Raw genomic sequence first — 21,323 nt, 5'->3', positions numbered from 1 at the left:
ATTGTGTGAAAATTGTGAAAGATTTTCCAAAGTGGGCAAAAATTGAAAAAAATGACAGGGCCGGTAGTGTCGAAAAAGTCAAAAATGGGAAGGGTGAGGGATTGTCCCTAAACTTGCTACAAGGGGCCAGAGGGGCGGGCTGAATGAAAAATGTGTAAAATCAAGCACCGTGAAGGCATTGTGTGACAATTGTGAAGGATTTTCCAAAGTGGGCAAAAATTGAAAAAAATGACAGGGCCGGTAGTGTCGAAAAAGTCAAAAATGGGAAGGGTGGGGGATTGTCCCAAAACTTGCTACAAGGGGCCAGAGGGGCGGGCTGAATGAAAAATGTGTAAAATGAAGCACCGTGAAGGCATTGTGTGAAAATTGTGAAGGATTTTCCAAAGCGGGCAAAAATTGAAAAAAATGACAGGGCCGGTAGTGTCGAAAAAGTCAAAAATGGGAAGGGTGAGGGATTGTCCCTAAACTTGCTACAAGGGGCCAGAGGGGCGGGCTGAATGAAAAATGTGTAAAATCAAGCACCGTGAAGGCATTGTGTGAAAATTGTGAAGGATTTTCCAAAGTGGGCAAAAATTGAAAAAAATGACAGGGCCGGTAGTGTCGAAAAAGTCAAAAATGGGAAGGGTGGGGGATTGTCCCAAAACTTGCTACAAGGGGCCAGAGGGGCGGGCTGAATGAAAAATGTGTAAAATCAAGCACCGTGAAGGCATTGTGTGAAAATTGTGAAGGATTTTCCAAAGCGGGCAAAAATTGAAAAAAACGACAGGGCCGGTAGTGTCGAAAAAGTCAAAAATGGGAAAAGTGGGAGATTGTCCCAAAACTTGCTACAAGGGGCCAGAGGGGCGGGCTGAATGAAAAATGTGTAAAATGAAGCACCGTGAAGGCATTGTGTGACAATTGTGAAGGATTTTCCAAAGCGGGAAAAAATTGAAAAAAACGACAGGGCCGGTAGTGTCGAAAAAGTCAAAAATGGGAAAAGTGGGAGATTGTCCCAAAACTTGCTACAAGGGGCCAGAGGGGCGGGCTGAATGAAAAATGTGTAAAATGAAGCACCGTGAAGGCATTGTGTGAAAATTGTGAAAGATTTTCCAAAGCGGGCAAAAATTTAAAAAAATGACAGGGCCGGTAGTGTCGAAAAAGTCAAAAATGGGGAAGGGTGAGGGATTGTCCCTAAATTTGCTACAGGGGGCCAGAGGGGCGGGCTGAATGAAAAATGTGTAAAATCAAGCACCGTGAAGGCATTGTGTGAAAATTGTGAAGGATTTTCCAAAGTGGGCAAAAATTGAAAAAAATGACAGGGTCGGTAGTGTCGAAAAAGTCAAAAATAGGGAAGGGTGGGGGATTGTCCCTAAACTTGCTCCAAGGGGCCAGAGGGGCGGGCTGAATGAAAAATGTGTAAAATGAAGCACCGTGAAGGCATTGTGTGAAAATTGTGAAGGATTTTCCAAAGCGGGTAAAAACTTAAAAAAATGACATGGTCGGTAGTGTCGAAAAAGTCAAAAATAGGGAAGGGTTGGGGATTGTCTGCAGACTTGCTACAAGGGGCCAGAGGGGCGGGCTGAATGAAAAATGTGTAAAATCAAGCACCGTGAAGGCATTGTGTGAAAATTGTGAAGGATTTTCCAAAGCGGGCAAAAATTGAAAAAAATGACAGGGTCGGTAGTGTCAAAAAAGTCAAAAATGGGAAGGGTGAGGGATTGTCCCTAAACTTGCTACAGGGGGCCAGAGGGGCGGGCTGAATGAAAAATGTGTAAAATCAAGCACCGTGAAGGCATTGTGTGAAAATTGTGAAAGATTTTCCAAAGTGGGCAAAAATTGAAAAAAATGACAGGGCCGGTAGTGTCGAAAAAGTCAAAAATGGGAAGGGTGAGGGATTGTCCCTAAACTTGCTACAAGGGGCCAGAGGGGCGGGCTGAATGAAAAATGTGTAAAATCAAGCACCGTGAAGGCATTGTGTGAAAATTGTGAAGGATTTTCCAAAGTGGGCAAAAATTGAAAAAAATGACAGGGTCGGTAGTGTCGAAAAAGTCAAAAATAGGGAAGGGTGGGGGATTGTCCCTAAACTTGCTCCAAGGGGCCAGAGGGGCGGGCTGAATGAAAAATGTGTAAAATCAAGCACCGTGAAGGCATTGTGTGAAAATTGTGAAGGATTTTCCAAAGTGGGCAAAAAATGAAAAAAACGACAGGGCCGGTAGTGTCGAAAAAGTCAAAAATGGGAAAAGTGGGAGATTGTCCCAAAACTTGCTACAAGGGGCCAGAGGGGCGGGCTGAATGAAAAATGTGTAAAATCAAGCACCGTGAAGGCATTGTGTGAAAATCGTGAAGGATTTTCCAAAGCGGGCAAAAATTGAAAAAAATGACAGGGCCGGTAGTGTCGAAAAAGTCAAAAATGGGAAGGGTTGGGGATTGTCCCCAGACTTGCTACAAGGGGCCAGAGGGGCGGGCTGAATGAAAAATGTGTAAAATCAAGCACCGTGAAGGCATTGTGTGAAAATTGTGAAGGATTTTCCAAAGCGGGCAAAAATTGAAAAAAATGACAGGGCCGGTAGTGTCGAAAAAGTCAAAAATGGGAAGGGTGAGGGATTGTCCCATAAACTTGCTACAAGGGGCCAGAGGGGCGGGCTGAATGAAAAATGTGTAAAATCAAGCACCGTGAAGGCATTGTGTGAAAATTGTGAAGGATTTTCCAAAGTGGGCAAAAATTGAAAAAAATGACAGGGCCGGTAGTGTCGAAAAAGTCAAAAATAGGGAAGGGTGGGGGATTGTCCCAAAACTTGCTCCAAGGGGCCAGAGGGGCGGGCTGAATGAAAAATGTGTAAAATCAAGCACCGTGAAGGCATTGTGTGAAAATTGTGAAGGATTTTCCAAAAAGGGCAAAAATTGAAAAAAAAGACAGGGCCGGTAGTGTCGAAAAAGTCAAAAATGGGAAGGGTGGGGGATTGTCCCTAAACTTGCTACAAGGGGCCAGAGGGGCGGGCTGAATGAAAAATGTGTAAAATCAAGCACCGTGAAGGCATTGTGTGAAAATTGTGAAGGATTTTCCAAAGCGGGCAAAAATTGAAAAAAAATGACAGGGCCGGTAGTGTCGAAAAAGTCAAAAATGGGAAGGGTTGGGGATTTTCCCAAAACTTGCTACAAGGGGCCAGAGGGGCGGGCTGAATGAAAAATGTGTAAAATCAAGCACCGTTAAGCCATTGTGTGAAAATTGTGAAGGATTTTCCAAAGTGGGCAAAAATTGAAAAAAATGACAGGGCCGGTAGTGTTGAAAAAGTCAAAAATGGGAAGGGTGAGGGATTGTCCCTAAACTTGCTACAAGGGGCCAGAGGGGTGGGCTGAATGAAAAATGTGTAAAATCAAGCACCGTGAAGGCATTGTGTGAAAATTGTGAAGGATTTTCCAAAGCGGGCAAAAATTGAAAAAAACGACAGGGCCGGTAGTGTCGAAAAAGTCAAAAATGGGAAAAGTGGGAGATTGTCCCAAAACTTGCTACAAGGGGCCAGAGGGGCGGGCTGAATGAAAAATGTGTAAAATCAAGCACCGTGAAGGCATTGTGTGAAAATTGTGAAGGATTTTCCAAAGCGGGCAAAAATTGAAAAAAACGACAGGGCCGGTAGTGTCGAAAAAGTCAAAAATGGGAAAAGTGGGAGATTGTCCCAAAACTTGCTACAAGGGGCCAGAGGGGCGGGCTGAATGAAAAATGTGTAAAATGAAGCACCGTGAAGGCATTGTGTGAAAATTGTGAAGGATTTTCCAAAGCGGGCAAAAATTGAAAAAAATGACAGGGTCGGTAGTGTCAAAAAAGTCAAAAATGGGAAGGGTGAGGGATTGTCCCTAAACTTGCTACAGGGGGCCAGAGGGGCGGGCTGAATGAAAAATGTGTAAAATCAAGCACCGTGAAGGCATTGTGTGAAAATTGTGAAAGATTTTCCAAAGTGGGCAAAAATTGAAAAAAATGACAGGGCCGGTAGTGTCGAAAAAGTCAAAAATGGGAAGGGTGAGGGATTGTCCCTAAACTTGCTACAAGGGGCCAGAGGGGCGGGCTGAATGAAAAATGTGTAAAATCAAGCACCGTGAAGGCATTGTGTGACAATTGTGAAGGATTTTCCAAAGTGGGCAAAAATTGAAAAAAATGACAGGGCCGGTAGTGTCGAAAAAGTCAAAAATGGGAAGGGTGGGGGATTGTCCCAAAACTTGCTACAAGGGGCCAGAGGGGCGGGCTGAATGAAAAATGTGTAAAATGAAGCACCGTGAAGGCATTGTGTGAAAATTGTGAAGGATTTTCCAAAGCGGGCAAAAATTGAAAAAAATGACAGGGCCGGTAGTGTCGAAAAAGTCAAAAATGGGAAGGGTGAGGGATTGTCCCTAAACTTGCTACAAGGGGCCAGAGGGGCGGGCTGAATGAAAAATGTGTAAAATCAAGCACCGTGAAGGCATTGTGTGAAAATTGTGAAGGATTTTCCAAAGTGGGCAAAAATTGAAAAAAATGACAGGGCCGGTAGTGTCGAAAAAGTCAAAAATGGGAAGGGTGGGGGATTGTCCCAAAACTTGCTACAAGGGGCCAGAGGGGCGGGCTGAATGAAAAATGTGTAAAATCAAGCACCGTGAAGGCATTGTGTGAAAATTGTGAAGGATTTTCCAAAGCGGGCAAAAATTGAAAAAAACGACAGGGCCGGTAGTGTCGAAAAAGTCAAAAATGGGAAAAGTGGGAGATTGTCCCAAAACTTGCTACAAGGGGCCAGAGAGGCGGGCTGAATGAAAAATGTGTAAAATGAAGCACCGTGAAGGCATTGTGTGACAATTGTGAAGGATTTTCCAAAGCGGGAAAAAATTGAAAAAAACGACAGGGCCGGTAGTGTCGAAAAAGTCAAAAATGGGAAAAGTGGGAGATTGTCCCAAAACTTGCTACAAGGGGCCAGAGGGGCGGGCTGAATGAAAAATGTGTAAAATGAAGCACCGTGAAGGCATTGTGTGAAAATTGTGAAGGATTTTCCAAAGCGGGTAAAAACTTAAAAAAATGACAGGGTCGGTAGTGTCGAAAAAGTCAAAAATAGGGAAGGGTTGGGGATTGTCTCCAGACTTGCTACAAGGGGCCAGAGGGGCGGGCTGAATGAAAAATGTGTAAAATCAAGCACCGTGAAGGCATTGTGTGAAAATTGTGAAGGATTTTCCAAAGCGGGCAAAAATTGAAAAAAATGACAGGGTCGTAGTGTCAAAAAAGTCAAAAATGGGAAGGGTGAGGGATTGTCCCTAAACTTGCTACAGGGGGCCAGAGGGGCGGGCTGAATGAAAAATGTGTAAAATCAAGCACCGTGAAGGCATTGTGTGAAAATTGTGAAAGATTTTCCAAAGTGGGCAAAAATTGAAAAAAATGACAGGGCCGGGTAGTGTCGAAAAAGTCAAAAATGGGAAGGGTGAGGGATTGTCCCTAAACTTGCTACAAGGGGCCAGAGGGGCGGGCTGAATGAAAAATGTGTAAAATCAAGCACCGTGAAGGCATTGTGTGAAAATTGTGAAAGATTTTCCAAAGCGGGCAAAAATTTAAAAAAATGACAGGGCCGGTAGTGTCGAAAAAGTCAAAAATGGGGAAGGGTGAGGGATTGTCCCTAAATTTGCTACAGGGGGCCAGAGGGGCGGGCTGAATGAAAAATGTGTAAAATCAAGCACCGTGAAGGCATTGTGTGAAAATTGTGAAGGATTTTCCAAAGTGGGCAAAAATTGAAAAAAATGACAGGGTCGGTAGTGTCGAAAAAGTCAAAAATAGGGAAGGGTGGGGGATTGTCCCTAAACTTGCTCCAAGGGGCCAGAGGGGCGGGCTGAATGAAAAATGTGTAAAATGAAGCACCGTGAAGGCATTGTGTGAAAATTGTGAAGGATTTTCCAAAGTGGGCAAAAAATGAAAAAAACGACAGGGCCGGTAGTGTCGAAAAAGTCAAAAATGGGAAAAGTGGGAGATTGTCCCAAAACTTGCTACAAGGGGCCAGAGGGGCGGGCTGAATGAAAAATGTGTAAAATGAAGCACCGTGAAGGCATTGTGTGAAAATTGTGAAGGATTTTCCAAAGCGGGTAAAAACTTAAAAAAATGACATGGTCGGTAGTGTCGAAAAAGTCAAAAATAGGGAAGGGTTGGGGATTGTCTGCAGACTTGCTACAAGGGGCCAGAGGGGCGGGCTGAATGAAAAATGTGTAAAATCAAGCACCGTGAAGGCATTGTGTGAAAATTGTGAAGGATTTTCCAAAGCGGGCAAAAATTGAAAAAAATGACAGGGTCGGTAGTGTCAAAAAAGTCAAAAATGGGAAGGGTGAGGGATTGTCCCTAAACTTGCTACAGGGGGCCAGAGGGGCGGGCTGAATGAAAAATGTGTAAAATCAAGCACCGTGAAGGCATTGTGTGAAAATTGTGAAAGATTTTCCAAAGTGGGCAAAAATTGAAAAAAATGACAGGGCCGGGTAGTGTCGAAAAAGTCAAAAATGGGAAGGGTGAGGGATTGTCCCTAAACTTGCTACAAGGGGCCAGAGGGGCGGGCTGAATGAAAAATGTGTAAAATCAAGCACCGTGAAGGCATTGTGTGAAAATTGTGAAAGATTTTCCAAAGCGGGCAAAAATTTAAAAAAATGACAGGGCCGGTAGTGTCGAAAAAGTCAAAAATAGGGAAGGGTGGGGGATTGTCCCTAAACTTGCTCCAAGGGGCCAGAGGGGCGGGCTGAATGAAAAATGTGTAAAATCAAGCACCGTGAAGGCATTGTGTGAAAATTGTGAAGGATTTTCCAAAGCGGGCAAAAATTGAAAAAAATGACAGGGCCGGTAGTGTCGAAAAAGTCAAAAATAGGGAAGGGTGGGGGATTGTCCCAAAACTTGCTCCAAGGGGCCAGAGGGGCGGGCTGAATGAAAAATGTGTAAAATGAAGCACCGTGAAGGCATTGTGTGAAAATTGTGAAGGATTTTCCAAAGTGGGCAAAAATTGAAAAAAATGACAGGGTCGGTAGTGTCGAAAAAGTCAAAAATAGGGAAGGGTGGGGGATTGTCCCTAAACTTGCTCCAAGGGGCCAGAGGGGCGGGCTGAATGAAAAATGTGTAAAATCAAGCACCGTGAAGGCATTGTGTGAAAATTGTGAAGGATTTTCCAAAGCGGGCAAAAATTGAAAAAAATGACAGGGCCGGTAGTGTCGAAAAAGTCAAAAATAGGGAAGGGTGGGGGATTGTCCCAAAACTTGCTCCAAGGGGCCAGAGGGGCGGGCTGAATGAAAACTGTGTAAAATCAAGCACCGTGAAGGCATTGTGTGAAAATTGTGAAGGATTTTACAAAGTGGGCAAAAATTGAAAAAAATGACAGGGCCGGTAGTGTCGAAAAAGTCAAAAATGGGAAGGGTGGGGGATTGTCCCTAAACTTGCTACAAGGGGCCAGAGGGGCGGGCTGAATGAAAAATGTGTAAAATCAAGCACCGTGAAGGCATTGTGTGAAAATTGTGAAGGATTTTCCAAAGTGGGCAAAAAATGAAAAAAACGACAGGGCCGGTAGTGTCGAAAAAGTCAAAAATGGGAAGGGTTGGGGATTGTCCCCAGACTTGCTACAAGGGGCCAGAGGGGCGGGCTGAATGAAAAATGTGTAAAATCAAGCACCGTGAAGGCATTGTGTGAAAATTGTGAAGGATTTTCCAAAGCGGGCAAAAATTGAAAAAAATGACAGGGTCGGTAGTGTCGAAAAAGTCAAAAATAGGGAAGGGTGGGGGATTGTCCCTAAACTTGCTCCAAGGGGCCAGAGGGGCGGGCTGAATGAAAAATGTGTAAAATCAAGCACCGTGAAGGCATTGTGTGAAAATTGTGAAGGATTTTCCAAAGCGGGCAAAAATTGAAAAAAAATGACAGGGCCGGTAGTGTCGAAAAAGTCAAAAATGGGAAGGGTTGGGGATTTTCCCAAAACTTGCTACAAGGGGCCAGAGGGGCGGGCTGAATGAAAAATGTGTAAAATCAAGCACCGTTAAGCCATTGTGTGAAAATTGTGAAGGATTTTCCAAAGTGGGCAAAAATTGAAAAAAATGACAGGGCCGGTAGTGTCGAAAAAGTCAAAAATGGGAAGGGTGAGGGATTGTCCCTAAACTTGCTACAAGGGGCCAGAGGGCTGGGCTGAATGAAAAATGTGTAAAATCAAGCACCGTGAAGGCATTGTGTGAAAATTGTGAAGGATTTTCCAAAGCGGGCAAAAATTGAAAAAAACGACAGGGCCGGTAGTGTCGAAAAAGTCAAAAATGGGAAAAGTGGGAGATTGTCCCAAAACTTGCTACAAGGGGCCAGAGGGGCGGGCTGAATGAAAAATGTGTAAAATCAAGCACCGTGAAGGCATTGTGTGAAAATTGTGAAGGATTTTCCAAAGCAGGTAAAAACTTAAAAAAATGACAGGGTCGGTAGTGTCGAAAAAGTCAAAAATAGGGAAGGGTTGGGGATTGTCCCCAGACTTGCTACAAGGGGCCAGAGGGGCGGGCTGAATGAAAAATGTGTAAAATGAAGCACCGTGAAGGCATTGTGTGAAAATTGTGAAGGATTTTCCAAAGCGGGCAAAAATTGAAAAAAACGACAGGGCCGGTAGTGTCGAAAAAGTCAAAAATGGGAAAAGTGGGAGATTGTCCCAAAACTTGCTACAAGGGGCCAGAGGGGCGGGCTGAATGAAAAATGTGTAAAATCAAGCACCGTGAAGGCATTGTGTGAAAATTGTGAAGGATTTTCCAAAGTGGGCAAAAATTGAAAAAAATGACAGGGTCGGTAGTGTCGAAAAAGTCAAAAATAGGGAAGGGTGGGGGATTGTCCCTAAACTTGCTCCAAGGGGCCAGAGGGGCGGGCTGAATGAAAAATGTGTAAAATCAAGCACCGTGAAGGCATTGTGTGAAAATTGTGAAGGATTTTCCAAAGCGGGCAAAAATTGAAAAAAATGACAGGGCCGGTAGTGTCGAAAAAGTCAAAAATAGGGAAGGGTGGGGGATTGTCCCAAAACTTGCTCCAAGGGGCCAGAGGTGCGGGCTGAATGAAAAATGTGTAAAATCAAGCACCGTGAAGGCATTGTGTGACAATTGTGAAGGATTTTCCAAAGCTGGAAAAAATTGAAAAAAACGACAGGGCCGGTAGTGTCGAAAAAGTCAAAAATGGGAAAAGTGGGAGATTGTCCCAAAACTTGCTACAAGGGGCCAGAGGGTCGGGCTGAATGAAAAATGTGTAAAATGAAGCACCGTGAAGGCATTGTGTGAAAATTGTGAAGGATTTTCCAAAGTGGGCAAAAATTGAAAAAAATGACAGGGTCGGTAGTGTCGAAAAAGTCAAAAATAGGGAAGGGTGGGGGATTGTCCCTAAACTTGCTCCAAGGGGCCAGAGGGGCGGGCTGAATGAAAAATGTGTAAAATCAAGCACCGTGAAGGCATTGTGTGAAAATTGTGAAGGATTTTCCAAAGCGGGCAAAAATTGAAAAAAATGACAGGGCCGGTAGTGTCGAAAAAGTCAAAAATAGGGACGGGTGGGGGATTGTCCCAAAACTTGCTCCAAGGGGCCAGAGGGGCGGGCTGAATGAAAAATGTGTAAAATCAAGCACCGTGAAGGCATTGTGTGAAAATTGTGAAGGATTTTCCAAAAAGGGCAAAAATTGAAAAAAAAGACAGGGCCGGTAGTGTCGAAAAAGTCAAAAATGGGAAGGGTGGGGGATTGTCCCTAAACTTGCTACAAGGGGCCAGAGGGGCGGGCTGAATGAAAAATGTGTAAAATGAAGCACCGTGAAGGCATTGTGTGAAAATTGTCAAGGATTTTCCAAAGCGGGCAAAAATTGAAAAAAATGACAGGGTCGGTAGTGTCGAAAAAGTCAAAAATGGGAAGGGTGAGGGATTGTCCCTAAACTTGCTACAAGGGGCCAGAGGGGCGGGCTGAATGAAAAATGTGTAAAATCAAGCACCGTGAAGGCATTGTGTGAAAATTGTGAAGGATTTTCCAAAGCGGGCAAAAATTGAAAAAAATGACAGGGCCGGTAGTGTCGAAAAAGTCAAAAATGGGAAGGGTGAGGGATTGTCCCTAAACTTGCTACAAGGGGCCAGAGGGGCGGGCTGAATGAAAAATGTGTAAAATCAAGCACCGTGAAGGCATTGTGTGAAAATTGTGAAGGATTTTCCAAAGTGGGCAAAAATTGAAAAAAATGACAGGGTCGGTAGTGTCGAAAAAGTCAAAAATGGGAAGGGTTGGGGATTGTCCCCAGACTTGCTACAAGGGGCCAGAGGTGCGGGCTGAATGAAAAATGTGTAAAATCAAGCACCGTGAAGGCATTGTGTGAAAATTGTGAAGGATTTTCCAAAGCGGGCAAAAATTGAAAAAAATGACAGGGCCGGTAGTGTCGAAAAAGTCAAAAATGGGAAAAGTGGGAGATTGTCCCAAAACTTGCTACAAGGGGCCAGAGGGTCGGGCTGAATGAAAAATGTGTAAAATGAAGCACCGTGAAGGCATTGTGTGAAAATTGTGAAGGATTTTCCAAAGTGGGCAAAAATTGAAAAAAATGACAGGGTCGGTAGTGTCGAAAAAGTCAAAAATAGGGAAGGGTGGGGGATTGTCCCTAAACTTGCTCCAAGGGGCCAGAGGGGCGGGCTGAATGAAAAATGTGTAAAATCAAGCACCGTGAAGGCATTGTGTGAAAATTGTGAAGGATTTTCCAAAAAGGGCAAAAATTGAAAAAAATGACAGGGCCGGTAGTGTCGAAAAAGTCAAAAATGGGAAGGGTGGGGGATTGTCCCTAAACTTGCTACAAGGGGCCAGAGGGGCGGGCTGAATGAAAAATGTGTAAAATCAAGCACCGTGAAGGCATTGTGTGAAAATTGTGAAGGATTTTCCAAAGCGGGCAAAAATTGAAAAAAAATGACAGGGCCGGTAGTGTCGAAAAAGTCAAAAATGGGAAGGGTTGGGGATTTTCCCAAAACTTGCTACAAGGGGCCAGAGGGGCGGGCTGAATGAAAAATGTGTAAAATCAAGCACCGTTAAGCCATTGTGTGAAAATTGTGAAGGATTTTCCAAAGTGGGCAAAAATTGAAAAAAATGACAGGGCCGGTAGTGTCGAAAAAGTCAAAAATGGGAAGGGTGAGGGATTGTCCCTAAACTTGCTACAAGGGGCCAGAGGGGTGGGCTGAATGAAAAATGTGTAAAATCAAGCACCGTGAAGGCATTGTGTGAAAATTGTGAAGGATTTTCCAAAGCGGGCAAAAATTGAAAAAAACGACAGGGCCGGTAGTGTCGAAAAAGTCAAAAATGGGAAAAGTGGGAGATTGTCCCAAAACTTGCTACAAGGGGCCAGAGGGGCGGGCTGAATGAAAAATGTGTAAAATCAAGCACCGTGAAGGCATTGTGTGAAAATTGTGAAGGATTTTCCAAAGCAGGTAAAAACTTAAAAAAATGACAGGGTCGGTAGTGTCGAAAAAGTCAAAAATAGGGAAGGGTTGGGGATTGTCCCCAGACTTGCTACAAGGGGCCAGAGGGGCGGGCTGAATGAAAAATGTGTAAAATGAAGCACCGTGAAGGCATTGTGTGAAAATTGTGAAGGATTTTCCAAAGCGGGCAAAAATTGAAAAAAACGACAGGGCCGGTAGTGTCGAAAAAGTCAAAAATGGGAAAAGTGGGAGATTGTCCCAAAACTTGCTACAAGGGGCCAGAGGGGCGGGCTGAATGAAAAATGTGTAAAATCAAGCACCGTGAAGGCATTGTGTGAAAATTGTGAAGGATTTTCCAAAGTGGGCAAAAATTGAAAAAAATGACAGGGTCGGTAGTGTCGAAAAAGTCAAAAATAGGGAAGGGTGGGGGATTGTCCCTAAACTTGCTCCAAGGGGCCAGAGGGGCGGGCTGAATGAAAAATGTGTAAAATCAAGCACCGTGAAGGCATTGTGTGAAAATTGTGAAGGATTTTCCAAAGCGGGCAAAAATTGAAAAAAATGACAGGGCCGGTAGTGTCGAAAAAGTCAAAAATAGGGAAGGGTGGGGGATTGTCCCAAAACTTGCTCCAAGGGGCCAGAGGTGCGGGCTGAATGAAAAATGTGTAAAATCAAGCACCGTGAAGGCATTGTGTGACAATTGTGAAGGATTTTCCAAAGCGGGAAAAAATTGAAAAAAACGACAGGGCCGGTAGTGTCGAAAAAGTCAAAAATGGGAAAAGTGGGAGATTGTCCCAAAACTTGCTACAAGGGGCCAGAGGGTCGGGCTGAATGAAAAATGTGTAAAATGAAGCACCGTGAAGGCATTGTGTGAAAATTGTGAAGGATTTTCCAAAGTGGGCAAAAATTGAAAAAAATGACAGGGTCGGTAGTGTCGAAAAAGTCAAAAATAGGGAAGGGTGGGGGATTGTCCCTAAACTTGCTCCAAGGGGCCAGAGGGGCGGGCTGAATGAAAAATGTGTAAAATCAAGCACCGTGAAGGCATTGTGTGAAAATTGTGAAGGATTTTCCAAAGCGGGCAAAAATTGAAAAAAATGACAGGGCCGGTAGTGTCGAAAAAGTCAAAAATAGGGACGGGTGGGGGATTGTCCCAAAACTTGCTCCAAGGGGCCAGAGGGGCGGGCTGAATGAAAAATGTGTAAAATGAAGCACCGTGAAGGCATTGTGTGAAAATTGTGAAGGATTTTCCAAAGTGGGCAAAAAATGAAAAAAACGACAGGGCCGGTAGTGTCGAAAAAGTCAAAAATGGGAAGGGTTGGGGATTGTCCCCAGACTTGCTACAAGGGGCCAGAGGGGCGGGCTGAATGAAAAATGTGTAAAATCAAGCACCGTGAAGGCATTGTGTGAAAATTGTGAAGGATTTTCCAAAGCGGGCAAAAATTGAAAAAAATGACAGGGCCGGTAGTGTCGAAAAAGTCAAAAATGGGAAGGGTTGGGGATTGTCCCCAGACTTGCTACAAGGGGCCAGAGGGGCGGGCTGAATGAAAAATGTGTAAAATCAAGCACCGTGAAGGCATTGTGTGAAAATTGTGAAGGATTTTCCAAAGCGGGCAAAAATTGAAAAAAATGACAGGGCCGGTAGTGTCGAAAAAGTCAAAAATGGGAAGGGTGAGGGATTGTCCCTAAACTTGCTACAAGGGGCCAGAGGGGCGGGCTGAATGAAAAATGTGTAAAATCAAGCACCGTGAAGGCATTGTGTGAAAATTGTGAAGGATTTTCCAAAGTGGGCAAAAATTGAAAAAAATGACAGGGTCGGTAGTGTCGAAAAAGTCAAAAATAGGGAAGGGTGGGGGATTGTCCCTAAACTTGCTCCAAGGGGCCAGAGGGGCGGGCTGAATGAAAAATGTGTAAAATCAAGTACCGTGAAGGCATTGTGTGAAAATTGTGAAGGATTTTCCAAAGCGGGCAAAAATTGAAAAAAATGACAGGGCCGGTAGTGTCGAAAAAGTCAAAAATGGGAAGGGTTGGGGATTGTCCCCAGACTTGCTACAAGGGGCCAGAGGGGCGGGCTGAATGAAAAATGTGTAAAATCAAGCACCGTGAAGGCATTGTGTGAAAATTGTGAAGGATTTTCCAAAGCGGGCAAAAATTGAAAAAAATGACAGGGCCGGTAGTGTCGAAAAAGTCAAAAATGGGAAGGGTGAGGGATTGTCCCTAAACTTGCTACAAGGGGCCAGAGGGGCGGGCTGAATGAAAAATGTGTAAAATCAAGCACCGTGAAGGCATTGTGTGAAAATTGTGAAGGATTTTCCAAAGTGGGCAAAAATTGAAAAAAATGACAGGGTCGGTAGTGTCGAAAAAGTCAAAAATAGGGAAGGGTGGGGGATTGTCCCAAAACTTGCTCCAAGGGGCCAGAGGGGCGGGCTGAATGAAAAATGTGTAAAATCAAGCACCGTGAAGGCATTGTGTGACAATTGTGAAGGATTTTCCAAAGCGGGCAAAAATTGAAAAAAATGACAGGGCCGGTAGTGTCGAAAAAGTCAAAAATGGGAAGGGTGGGGGATTGTCCCAAAACTTGCTACAAGGGGCCAGAGGGGCGGGCTGAATGAAAAATGTGTAATATCAAACACCGTGAAGGCATTGTGTGAAAATTGTGAAGGATTTTCCAAAGCGGGCAAAAATTGAAAAAAATGACAGGGTCGGTAGTGTCGAAAAAGTCAAAAATAGGGAAGGGTGGGGGATTGTCCCTAAACTTGCTCCAAGGGGCCAGAGGGGCGGGCTGAATGAAAAATGTGTAAAATCAAGCACCGTGAAGGCATTGTGTGAAAATTGTGAAGGATTTTCCAAAGTGGGCAAAAAATGAAAAAAACGACAGGGCCGGTAGTGTCGAAAAAGTCAAAAATGGGAAAAGTGGGAGATTGTCCCAAAACTTGCTACAAGGGGCCAGAGGGGCGGGCTGAATGAAAAATGTGTAAAATCAAGCACCGTGAAGGCATTGTGTGAAAATTGTGAAGGATTTTCCAAAGCGGGCAAAAATTGAAAAAAATGACAGGGCCGGTAGTGTCGAAAAAGTCAAAAATGGGAAGGGTTGGGGATTGTCCCCAGACTTGCTACAAGGGGCCAGAGGGGCGGGCTGAATGAAAAATGTGTAAAATCAAGCACCGTGAAGGCATTGTGTGAAAATTGTGAAGGATTTTCCAAAGCGGGCAAAAATTGAAAAAAATGACAGGGCCGGTAGTGTCGAAAAAGTCAAAAATGGGAAGGGTGAGGGATTGTCCCTAAACTTGCTACAAGGGGCCAGAGGGGCGGGCTGAATGAAAAATGTGTAAAATCAAGCACCGTGAAGGCATTGTGTGAAAATTGTGAAGGATTTTCCAAAGTGGGCAAAAATTGAAAAAAATGACAGGGTCGGTAGTGTCGAAAAAGTCAAAAATAGGGAAGGGTGGGGGATTGTCCCTAAACTTGCTCCAAGGGGCCAGAGGGGCGGGCTGAATGAAAAATGTGTAAAATCAAGCACCGTGAAGGCATTGTGTGAAAATTGTGAAGGATTTTCCAAAAAGGGCAAAAATTGAAAAAAATGACAGGGCCGGTAGTGTCGAAAAAGTCAAAAATAGGGAAGGGTGGGGGATTGTCCCAAAACTTGCTCCAAGGGGCCAGAGGGGCGGGCTGAATGAAAAATGTGTAAAATCAAGCACCGTGAAGGCATTGTGTGAAAATTGTGAAGGATTTTCCAAAAAGGGCAAAAATTGAAAAAAAAGACAGGGCCGGTAGTGTCGAAAAAGTCAAAAATGGGAAGGGTGGGGGATTGTCCCTAAACTTGCTACAAGGGGCCAGAGGGGCGGGCTGAATGAAAAATGTGTAAAATCAAGCACCGTGAAGGCATTGTGTGAAAATTGTGAAGGATTTTCCAAAGCGGGCAAAAATTGAAAAAAAATGACAGGGCCGGTAGTGTCGAAAAAGTCAAAAATGGGAAAGGTTGGGGATTTTCCCAAAACTTGCTACAAGGGGCCAGAGGGGCGGGCTGAATGAAAAATGTGTAAAATCAAGCACCGTTAAGCCATTGTGTGAAAATTGTGAAGGATTTTCCAAAGTGGGCAAAAATTGAAAAAAATGACAGGGCCGGTAGTGTCGAAAAAGTCAAAAATGGGAAGGGTGAGGGATTGTCCCTAAACTTGCTACAGGGGGCCAGAGGGGCGGGCTGAATGAAAAATGTGTATAATCAAGCACCGTGAAGGCATTGTGTGAAAATTGTGAAAGATTTTCCAAAGTGGGCAAAAATTGAAAAAAATGACAGGGCCGGTAGTGTCGAAAAAGTCAAAAATGGGAAGGGTGGGAGATTGTCCCAAAACTTGCTACAAGGGGCCAGAGGGGCGGGCTGAATGAAAAATGTGTAAAATCAAGCACCGTGAAGGCATTGTGTGAAAATTGTGAAGGATTTTCCAAAGCGGGCAAAAATTGAAAAAAACGACAGGGCCGGTAGTGTCGAAAAAGTCAAAAATGGGAAAAGTGGGAGATTGTCCCAAAACTTGCTACAAGGGGCCAGAGGGGCGGGCTGAATGAAAAATGTGTAAAATGAAGCACCGTGAAGGCATTGTGTGACAATTGTGAAGGATTTTCCAAAGCGGGAAAAAATTGAAAAAAACGACAGGGCCGGTAGTGTCGAAAAAGTCAAAAATGGGAAAAGTGGGAGATTGTCCCAAAACTTGCTACAAGGGGCCAGAGGGTCGGGCTGAATGAAAAATGTGTAAAATGAAGCACCGTGAAGGCATTGTGTGAAAATTGTGAAGGATTTTCCAAAGTGGGCAAAAATTGAAAAAAATGACAGGGTCGGTAGTGTCGAAAAAGTCAAAAATAGGGAAGGGTGGGGGATTGTCCCTAAACTTGCTCCAAGGGGCCAGAGGGGCGGGCTGAATGAAAAATGTGTAAAATCAAGCACCGTGAAGGCATTGTGTGAAAATTGTGAAGGATTTTCCAAAGCGGGCAAAAATTGAAAAAAATGACAGGGCCGGTAGTGTCGAAAAAGTCAAAAATAGGGACGGGTGGGGGATTGTCCCAAAACTTGCTCCAAGGGGCCAGAGGGGCGGGCTGAATGAAAAATGTGTAAAATCAAGCACCGTGAAGGCATTGTGTGAAAATTGTGAAGGATTTTCCAAAAAGGGCAAAAATTGAAAAAAAAGACAGGGCCGGTAGTGTCGAAAAAGTCAAAAATGGGAAGGGTGGGGGATTGTCCCTAAACTTGCTACAAGGGGCCAGAGGGGCGGGCTGAATGAAAAATGTGTAAAATCAAGCACCGTGAAGGCATTGTGTGAAAATTGTGAAGGATTTTCCAAAGTGGGCAAAAAATGAAAAAAACGACAGGGCCGGTAGTGTCGAAAAAGTCAAAAATGGGAAGGGTTGGGGATTGTCCCCAGACTTGCTACAAGGGGCCAGAGGGGCGGGCTGAATGAAAAATGTGTAAAATCAAGCACCGTGAAGGCATTGTGTGAAAATTGTGAAGGATTTTCCAAAGCGGGCAAAAATTGAAAAAAATGACAGGGCCGGTAGTGTCGAAAAAGTCAAAAATGGGAAGGGTTGGGGATTGTCCCCAGACTTGCTACAAGGGGCCAGAGGGGCGGGCTGAATGAAAAATGTGTAAAATCAAGCACCGTGAAGGCATTGTGTGAAAATTGTGAAGGATTTTCCAAAGCGGGCAAAAATTGAAAAAAATGACAGGGCCGGTAGTGTCGAAAAAGTCAAAAATGGGAAGGGTGAGGGATTGTCCCTAAACTTGCTACAAGGGGCCAGAGGGGCGGGCTGAATGAAAAATGTGTAAAATCAAGCACCGTGAAGGCATTGTGTGAAAATTGTGAAGGATTTTCCAAAGTGGGCAAAAATTGAAAAAAATGACAGGGTCGGTAGTGTCGAAAAAGTCAAAAATAGGGAAGGGTGGGGGATTGTCCCAAAACTTGCTCCAAGGGGCCAGAGGGGCGGGCTGAATGAAAAATGTGTAAAATCAAGCACCGTGAAGGCATTGTGTGACAATTGTGAAGGATTTTCCAAAGCGGGAAAAAATTGAAAAAAACGACAGGGCCGGTAGTGTCGAAAAAGTCAAAAATGGGAAAAGTGGGAGATTGTCCCAAAACTTGCTACAAGGGGCCAGAGGGTCGGGCTGAATGAAAAATGTGTAAAATGAAGCACCGTGAAGGCATTGTGTGAAAATTGTCAAGGATTTTCCAAAGTGGGCAAAAATTGAAAAAAATGACAGGGTCGGTAGTGTCGAAAAAGTCAAAAATAGGGAAGGGTGGGGGATTGTCCCTAAACTTGCTCCAAGGGGCCAGAGGGGCGGGCTGAATGAAAAATGTGTAAAATCAAGCACCGTGAAGGCATTGTGTGAAAATTGTGAAGGATTTTCCAAAGCGGGCAAAAATTGAAAAAAAATGACAGGGCCGGTAGTGTCGAAAAAGTCAAAAATGGGAAGGGTTGGGGATTTTCCCAAAACTTGCTACAAGGGGCCAGAGGGGCGGGCTGAATGAAAAATGTGTAAAATCAAGCACCGTTAAGCCATTGTGTGAAAATTGTGAAGGATTTTCCAAAGTGGGCAAAAATTGAAAAAAATGACAGGGTCGGTAGTGTCGAAAAAGTCAAAAATAGGGAAGGGTGGGGGATTGTCCCTAAACTTGCTCCAAGGGGCCAGAGGGGCGGGCTGAATGAAAAATGTGTAAAATCAAGCACCGTGAAGGCATTGTGTGAAAATTGTGAAGGATTTTCCAAAGTGGGCAAAAAATGAAAAAAACGACAGGGCCGGTAGTGTCGAAAAAGTCAAAAATGGGAAAAGTGGGAGATTGTCCCAAAACTTGCTACAAGGGGCCAGAGGGGCGGGCTGAATGAAAAATGTGTAAAATCAAGCACCGTGAAGGCATTGTGTGAAAATTGTGAAGGATTTTCCAAAGCGGGCAAAAATTGAAAAAAATGACAGGGCCGGTAGTGTCGAAAAAGTCAAAAATGGGAAGGGTTGGGGATTGTCCCCAGACTTGCTACAAGGGGCCAGAGGGGCGGGCTGAATGAAAAATGTGTAAAATCAAGCACCGTGAAGGCATTGTGTGAAAATTGTGAAGGATTTTCCAAAGCGGGCAAAAATTGAAAAAAATGACAGGGCCGGTAGTGTCGAAAAAGTCAAAAATGGGAAGGGTGAGGGATTGTCCCTAAACTTGCTACAAGGGGCCAGAGGGGCGGGCTGAATGAAAAATGTGTAAAATCAAGCACCGTGAAGGCATTGTGTGAAAATTGTGAAGGATTTTCCAAAGTGGGCAAAAATTGAAAAAAATGACAGGGTCGGTAGTGTCGAAAAAGTCAAAAATAGGGAAGGGTGGGGGATTGTCCCTAAACTTGCTCCAAGGGGCCAGAGGGGCGGGCTGAATGAAAAATGTGTAAAATCAAGCACCGTGAAGGCATTGTGTGAAAATTGTGAAGGATTTTCCAAAGCGGGCAAAAATTGAAAAAAATGACAGGGCCGGTAGTGTCGAAAAAGTCAAAAATAGGGAAGGGTGGGGGATTGTCCCAAAACTTGCTCCAAGGGGCCAGAGGGGCGGGCTGAATGAAAAATGTGTAAAATCAAGCACCGTGAAGGCATTGTGTGAAAATTGTGAAGGATTTTCCAAAAAGGGCAAAAATTGAAAAAAAAGACAGGGCCGGTAGTGTCGAAAAAGTCAAAAATGGGAAGGGTGGGGGATTGTCCCTAAACTTGCTACAAGGGGCCAGAGGGGCGGGCTGAATGAAAAATGTGTAAAATCAAGCACCGTGAAGGCATTGTGTGAAAATTGTGAAGGATTTTCCAAAGCGGGCAAAAATTGAAAAAAATGACAGGGCCGGTAGTGTCGAAAAAGTCAAAAATGGGAAGGGTGAGGGATTGTCCCTAAACTTGCTACAAGGGGCCAGAGGGGCGGGCTGAATGAAAAATGTGTAAAATCAAGCACCGTGAAGGCATTGTGTGAAAATTGTGAAGGATTTTCCAAAGTGGGCAAAAATTGAAAAAAATGACAGGGTCGGTAGTGTCGAAAAAGTCAAAAATAGGGAAGGGTGGGGGATTGTCCCTAAACTTGCTCCAAGGGGCCAGAGGGGCGGGCTGAATGAAAAATGTGTAAAATCAAGCACCGTGAAGGCATTGTGTGAAAATTGTGAAGGATTTTCCAAAGCGGGCAAAAATTGAAAAAAATGACAGGGCCGGTAGTGTCGAAAAAGTCAAAAATAGGGAAGGGTGGGGGATTGTCCCAAAACTTGCTCCAAGGGGCCAGAGGGGCGGGCTGAATGAAAAATGTGTAAAATCAAGCACCGTGAAGGCATTGTGTGAAAATTGTGAAGGATTTTCCAAAGCGGGCAAAAATTGAAAAAAATGACAGGGCCGGTAGTGTCGAAAAAGTCAAAAATAGGGAAGGGTGGGGGATTGTCCCAAAACTTGCTCCAAGGGGCCAGAGGGGCGGGCTGAATGAAAAATGTGTAAAATCAAGCACCGTGAAGGCATTGTGTGAAAATTGTGAAGGATTTTACAAAGTGGGCAAAAATTGAAAAAAATGACAGGGCCGGTAGTGTCGAAAAAGTCAAAAATGGGAAGGGTGGGGGATTGTCCCTAAACTTGCTACAAGGGGCCAGAGGGGCGGGCTGAATGAAAAATGTGTAAAATCAAGCACCGTGAAGGCATTGTGTGAAAATTGTGAAGGATTTTCCAAAGCAGGTAAAAACTTAAAAAAATGACAGGGTCGGTAGTGTCGAAAAAGTCAAAAATAGGGAAGGGTTGGGGATTGTCCCCAGACTTGCTACAAGGGGCCAGAGGGGCGGGCTGAATGAAAAATGTGTAAAATGAAGCACCGTGAAGGCATTGTGTGAAAATTGTGAAGGATTTTCCAAAGCGGGCAAAAATTGAAAAAAACGACAGGGCCGGTAGTGTCGAAAAAGTCAAAAATGGGAAAAGTGGGAGATTGTCCCAAAACTTGCTACAAGGGGCCAGAGGGGCGGGCTGAATGAAAAATGTGTAAAATCAAGCACCGTGAAGGCATTGTGTGAAAATTGTGAAGGATTTTCCAAAGCGGGCAAAAATTGAAAAAAATGACAGGGCCGGTAGTGTCGAAAAAGTCAAAAATAGGGAAGGGTGGGGGATTGTCCCAAAACTTGCTCCAAGGGGCCAGAGGTGCGGGCTGAATGAAAAATGTGTAAAATCAAGCACCGTGAAGGCATTGTGTGACAATTGTGAAGGATTTTCCAAAGCGGGAAAAAATTGAAAAAAACGACAGGGCCGGTAGTGTCGATAAAGTCAAAAATGGGAAAAGTGGGAGATTGTCCCAAAACTTGCTACAAGGGGCCAGAGGGTCGGGCTGAATGAAAAATGTGTAAAATGAAGCACCGTGAAGGCATTGTGTGAAAATTGTGAAGGATTTTCCAAAGTGGGCAAAAATTGAAAAAAATGACAGGGTCGGTAGTGTCGAAAAAGTCAAAAATAGGGAAGGGTGGGGGATTGTCCCTAAACTTGCTCCAAGGGGCCAGAGGGGCGGGCTGAATGAAAAATGTGTAAAATCAAGCACCGTGAAGGCATTGTGTGAAAATTGTGAAGGATTTTCCAAAGCGGGCAAAAATTGAAAAAAATGACAGGGCCGGTAGTGTCGAAAAAGTCAAAAATAGGGACGGGTGGGGGATTGTCCCTAAACTTGCTACAAGGGGCCAGAGGGGCGGGCTGAATGAAAAATGTGTAAAATCAAGCACCGTGAAGGCATTGTGTGAAAATTGTGAAGGATTTTCCAAAGTGGGCAAAAAATGAAAAAAACGACAGGGCCGGTAGTGTCGAAAAAGTCAAAAATGGGAAGGGTTGGGGATTGTCCCCAGACTTGCTACAAGGGGCCAGAGGGGCGGGCTGAATGAAAAATGTGTAAAATCAAGCACCGTGAAGGCATTGTGTGAAAATTGTGAAGGATTTTCCAAAG

Source organism: Scomber japonicus, chromosome 8 (assembly GCF_027409825.1).
Source record: "Scomber japonicus isolate fScoJap1 chromosome 8, fScoJap1.pri, whole genome shotgun sequence".
Classification (NCBI taxonomy): domain Eukaryota; kingdom Metazoa; phylum Chordata; class Actinopteri; order Scombriformes; family Scombridae; genus Scomber; species Scomber japonicus.
This window is presented reverse-complemented; position numbering follows the sequence as displayed.